This window comes from Chrysochloris asiatica, unplaced genomic scaffold, assembly GCF_000296735.1.
Source record: "Chrysochloris asiatica unplaced genomic scaffold, ChrAsi1.0 scaffold00120, whole genome shotgun sequence".
NCBI lineage: Eukaryota > Metazoa > Chordata > Mammalia > Afrosoricida > Chrysochloridae > Chrysochloris > Chrysochloris asiatica.
In genome coordinates, this window is record NW_006408638.1 from 8,126,642 (window position 1) to 8,132,503 (window position 5,862).

The window sequence follows — 5,862 nt, forward strand, 5'->3', positions numbered from 1 at the left end:
ACTTCAGGCATATTATCAGGAGGACCAGTTGCTGGAGAAAGATATCATGTTTGGTAGGGTGGAGAGTCAAAGAAAAAAAGGAAGAACCTCAGTGAGATGGATTGGCAAAGTGGCAGAATCAATGGGCTCAAGCGCAGCAACGATTTTAAGGTTGGCCCAGGACTGGGCAATGTTTCCTTCTATTGTGCATAGGGTCACTATTAGTCGGCACCAACTCAGTGGCATCTAACAACAACAATACAAATATTTAAAAAAATAAATTATGCAATTCAACTTATTAGTACTGTCAGTAGACCATAGGCACCTCTGCATGGAGCAGCCATGCCATGGAACACATAGCTTGGTCAAAAAAGCACAGGCTTAGCCACTCTCCCCTATAGTAGGTCTGTGCTATGTTCTTTATGAATTATACTTTATAAGACCTTATGACCATGATCTTAATTTTTTAATGATAATTCCAGTGAATGGCCAATGAGGGATTTTAATTTATATCCCTCACATCAAAATCAATGTAATTTCAATTAATCAAAATTATTTATTGAGAGTTTTAATCTCTATTACAGTGCTATAGATTATATTCAATGTTTGAAGAAGAGAGGCATTTTTTTTTTTTTTAATTGACAACCTCAGAGCTGATTGAACATTGCAATGCTAAGACTCTACTACTGCCATCAATTGGACGCTTCAATTGGTGTGGGTTTCTCATTCATTTTTGGAATACACAGATGGATCCAGTTCTGTCTATACTAATAATTTTTATTGTTTTCTTGTTGTGCCCACCCCCTCTTTAAAAAGAATTCTCTTTCATAATTTCCATATTGTAAAATATATTTATTAACCAAATTATATCCATTAGATAAGAATCTGTGTATTTTCACATGAAAAAATCTATTAAATAGAGTACATAAATTAAGAGAAATAGAGAGTGAATAGATGGCAATGGAAAAAAATACTAAACTTACTTAATAACAAAAAAAAATATTTAGCTGGCTCGTGCAGATTTTATTATAAAACAAGACTGAAATTAGTTCCTCCACTTTTTTTCCATGTCCCATAAATTTCCTAAGACTCATTTTTTGCACTGTGTACAAGGTAATAATTTCAACCTTACCCAATTGTTATGAGGAATCTAAGTGAGAGACTAGAGGCATATGATTTAACAGAGTGATTTCTCTGTGCCAAGTGTGGTGTGGCATTGTAGGACCAGCACTTGACTGCTAACTTACAAGGTCAGTAGTTCAAACCCACTAACTACTCCATGGAAACCCTATACAGGGTTTTTATGAGTCAGAATTGACTGGATGGCACTTAACAACAACAACATGTCCTCAATAAACATTACTTGTCTCTTGTGAGTAAATGGAAAAACTAGAAAGCTTTTAAAAATAATGAAAATAGCTCACCAAGTTCAATTCCTGACTCTATGATTCCTTAGAGATCTGCAGCCTCTGCTGATTGTTGAGAGACAATAATGTCGGTTTAGAGTCTCCAGTAACTTCTATGAACTAATGGGATCTGAAACAAGAAGGGTTTCAGAAGGGAGTAGAAGAAAAGGAAATAAATGTATATGTATGGTGGGGTCCTGTTCAGAACCTAGAGGCTCTCTATTTAAAAGTCGTCCAAAGTCTACAAAACAACAGAGCCTTCTAATTTCCATCCGTTTGGAGATGCGACACAATGAAAGCATGTTGTTATTAAGTGCCATGCCGTGGAGTCTTTTCTGACTCATATGCACCCAGTATAGGGTCTCCAAGAAGTGGCTGATAAGTTTGAACTGACAACTTTGTGGTTAGCAGTTTAGTTCACATCCTACAGCAACACACCAGAACTCCAGGCCCAGTGATTGGTTCAGACATTTGTGTGACAGTTTTGTTTATGGATTATCTTAGGGGATCAGACATAAAGCTGTTCTCCCAAAAGTCATTAGTTTTTTTGTGTGTGTAGTTGAGTACTGGTGTGGCACTGTGGTATAATGCACTGGACCGAAACTTAAGTTTGAACTGCAAGGTCAGTGATTCAAATTCACCAGCCACTCCTTGGAAACCCTAAGCAGGATCTCTATGAGTTGGAAGTGACTTGAAGGCACTAAAAAACAACAGTTGGATATAATGTTGAAAGAAGGAAACTGCTATCGAGCTAATATTTATTCCAATCTATTTTTCTTGTCAGTTTCTTTATAGTTTTAATGTTTTCATGTTCTTCTTGGATTTTCATTTTCTTGTTATGTTGTGAAGCATTGATTTCCTTTGAGGTAATCTTATATTCTATTAACTTTTCCCTTCATTAAAAACAGTTTATTTTATCCTGTAATCTAACTGAACCTCCTCAACACTTGGATCTCTCTTCCTATGTTTTCACCCTCATTCACATTGTAATTGTTTTGATCATAGGCTGATCTTCCAGATCCTCTGAATTCATTCTTATAGTTGTGTTCTGTTCTCGACTCTTCCATTTGTCAATTGAGTTCTGGGTGGTGCTGCCATATATGTCAATCTCTGGTTGTTGTCTGTTTTTGTTGGTTCTCAGGCCAAAGAAATCCCTTTAGGATGTTTTGCAGCACAGGGTTGGCTTTGGCAAAATCCCTTAGCTTCTGTTTACCCTGGAATGTTTTGATTACACATTTGTATTTGATTGACAGCTTTGCTGACTAGACAATTCATGGTTGGCTGTTTGTTTGTTTTTTTCTTTCAGGGTTTTATATATGTCTCCCTATTGCCTTTTTGGTTTCTGCTGAGATATCAGAGCTTTTGCCTAACTGCTTTCAGGATTCTCTCCTTGTCTTTGATTTTGGAGAGATTGATTATTATATATCTTGGTAATTTTCTTTTGGGTTCTAATCTTCCTGTGGTTAGTTGAGCTTCTAGAATGCTTATCTTTTCATTTTCCAGGATGTTAGGGAAATTTTCTTCTAGAAGTTCTTCAACTGTCTCCTCTGTGGATTTGTGTGATTCTTCCTGTTCTGGAATGCCAATAATTATTAAGTTATTCCTCTTCATATTGTCCAACTTGAATCTTACACTTTCTTCACATTTTTTTAATACTTTTTTTAGTGTTTGTTCTTCTATCTTAGCAGTATTAAGAGAAATGTCTTCCAGGTCACTTGTTCTGGCTCCCATTTCTTTAATTCTACCCTTTTACCCTTTTAGTATATTATCCATTTCTGATACTTTATTATTAATAATTTGGATCTCTATTTGTAGATTTTGAATTGTTTCCAATGTTGTATCTATCTTATTTAATTGTTCCTGGAGTGCTTTTCTGACTTCTTCCTTATTTTTCTAAAACCTCTGTGGAGTGTTTGGAAACATCTCAGAATTCCTTCTCAGGCATTTCCAAAACCTACCCTCCTTTTAATGTGATGTCTTGGTCTATCTCCAGCTTATTTGTCTCAGTCACTCACTCTTGTTTTAGGACATGTGCTGATATGGTCCGTTGTTTCTTAGGCATCTTCAATAGTTAGCTGTGACCTCAATAATTAGATGAATGTATGTTGATGCTTTATTATGTTTTCTGATTGCCTCCAGGTAGATGTGATCAGGAGATGGGCTTCATTTTTCACTCTTCTTATTACTCAACTCAGAGTAACTGTAGCAGGTCTTGGCTGCCTATCTGGTGTGTAACAGTGTTGCGGACCATGTAAGACTGGTCAGAGGTTCGAGGCCCTATAGGCCCGAGTGTAACAAATGAGGCCACTGGCAGTTTATGGCAAATTGCTTTCATTTTATATATTAAATTAATACACGGAGCCTTTGAGAATCCACAGATAAATGTGATATTTTCCTAAAGCCTAAGACTAAAGGTTGCAAGGTCAAGCCTTTCTCCAAAAGGATTAACTAAAAATATTTTAGCTACTTCTCTGTTCTTTGTTCTATAGACAAAGAACCCATCCTCCCTAATCCCTTTTCCAGATGCAGCCCATTCACCTGGGCATCTCCTGCAGAACTCTCACCTTCCCCCAACTGACCTCAGGGGCTATAGATATGTTAATTGGGCCTGAGAATCCAAGTTGCTGGCCTGGGATTTGAACCAGTGAAGTATGATGTAAAGTTACCTGAATGTCTGGAAAAGTACTGATGTTAGCTGTACCTTGCCTAAGTCCCTCCCAGCTTGGTGTGAAACTCCTTCCCTAAATAAAGCAGAGGCCCGGGCCTCCCCAGGTGTGCATTGCTGGTTGGGAGGCATGGAGTAAAGATTGCGGGGCATTATTGGTTGGAAGGCATGGAGTAAAGATTGCGGTGCATTACGGGTTGGAAGGCATGCAGTAAAGATTGCAGGGCAGTGAGTTGCTGCCTGCAGAGGCCATGATGCCTGTAGTCCCAAGCCTGCCCACCAGTGATGTATCCACCCTGGCTTTGGGGTGCCTCATTGTCTCCCTTCTTCTGTTTGTCTGTGTGTTCTTTCGCTATCCCTATCACCGCTGGATCTCCCCTCCTCGTGAACCAAACACTCATGACAACTATGTCGAGGGCAAACCCCGATATAACAGCTGGTATTGGCTCTTGCCTGAATGGTGGGATTTTAGAAGATGTGATTTTAGCTTGACTATATGACCGCAATTACTGTCTCTCCTTGGGTAATGTAGGGAGAGAAAGAGCCCCCTAAATGTAAAAAGGGGACCAAAAAGCAAAACAGTAACAGCAAAAAACCCAGATTGGATACTATAGTCTATAATAACAGAAAAGAGAAAGAAAAAAAAATCTGTAGCAAAATATGAGTATGATTTTAACGTCCCACTCTCAGCGTCTTGCGTTCAAGGCCACCTGAGAAATTTTAAGATGTCACTGTAGGTCATTCTGATGTAACTCAGGATGTAATTTTTGGCCTATTTCTTTGTTTGTCTGTCTCTCTCCCATTCCACAAACCCCATTCAGGCCTTTTTCCTAGTGATTAACAGATCAGGGCCAGCTGTATCTGTTTTGTGCTGCCATTGGTTTTAATAAGATATGTCCCCCTTCTTAGATTTTGCTGAACAGATCTGTGTGCATGTGTAGTAGAACCCTCTAGGTGCGTGGATGGTGTCCACTCAATCAGACACCCCTCTCGTAACCAGTGTGGAGGTGTGCAAACAGCGAGAGGCCACTAAACAGAAAGAAAAAATAAAGGAATGTCCACATCTTTATCTCTGAGGATTGGTCAGACATCTACAGTGGGAGTGCTGCTCTGATCCTTCACCCATTTCATTACATCCAAGATGGTCACTCTAGGAGCCACAGGACTTCCAATCTGTTTTTGAGAGTAAATCATACTTTCCTTTCCCACATCCTTACCAAAGTAACTTTGTTTATCATAAACCTGGTATTGTAATATGATGATTCAAAAGCAATATTTATTTCCTTCACCAGGCACTCATTTGAAACTCTATCCAGGGTCACTATGATTCATAACCAACTGGAAGGAACGTAACAACAACTACAACTCACTGGGACAGCCCTCAGGAAATACTGAGGAAAGGGAAAGTTTTGGAATGCAGGATGAAAAATCCGAACCCACACACCTGGGCTACTTGCGTTGTCTGAGGGAACAGGTGTGGAAGTAGTGACACTGCCCTCACCACCCATACATATAGATTAGTCTTGAGTTGTTTACTTGACACATTAATAGTTGTTAAGTGCTTCCCCTTTCTAATAATCTTGTATATGTCTTTTAATTAAAAACATCATTATGTTGTGTGAATGAAAAAAAAAATGTGATGGATTCGGTATATTCCAATGTAGAGTGGTCATAAGCGACACTACTTATTAATGTGTATTAAAACTAGTTCTGTTTGTTATGTTGTAAGTTAAAAAAAAAAAAGAAGAGAAAAATACAGATAACTTTTTCTCCTACAACAGTTAAAAAAAAAATATATATGTATATATTTAT

At 38.2% G+C, this 5,862-nt stretch overlaps 1 protein-coding gene across 1 annotated transcript in view; it reads left to right on the forward strand.

Annotated features, from left to right (window-relative positions):
- The window catches only part of ZPLD1 (zona pellucida-like domain containing 1), a 131,451-nt gene that overhangs the window by 41,223 nt on the left and 84,366 nt on the right, over positions 1–5,862 (forward strand). The gene's annotated exons all lie outside the window — the stretch shown is intronic.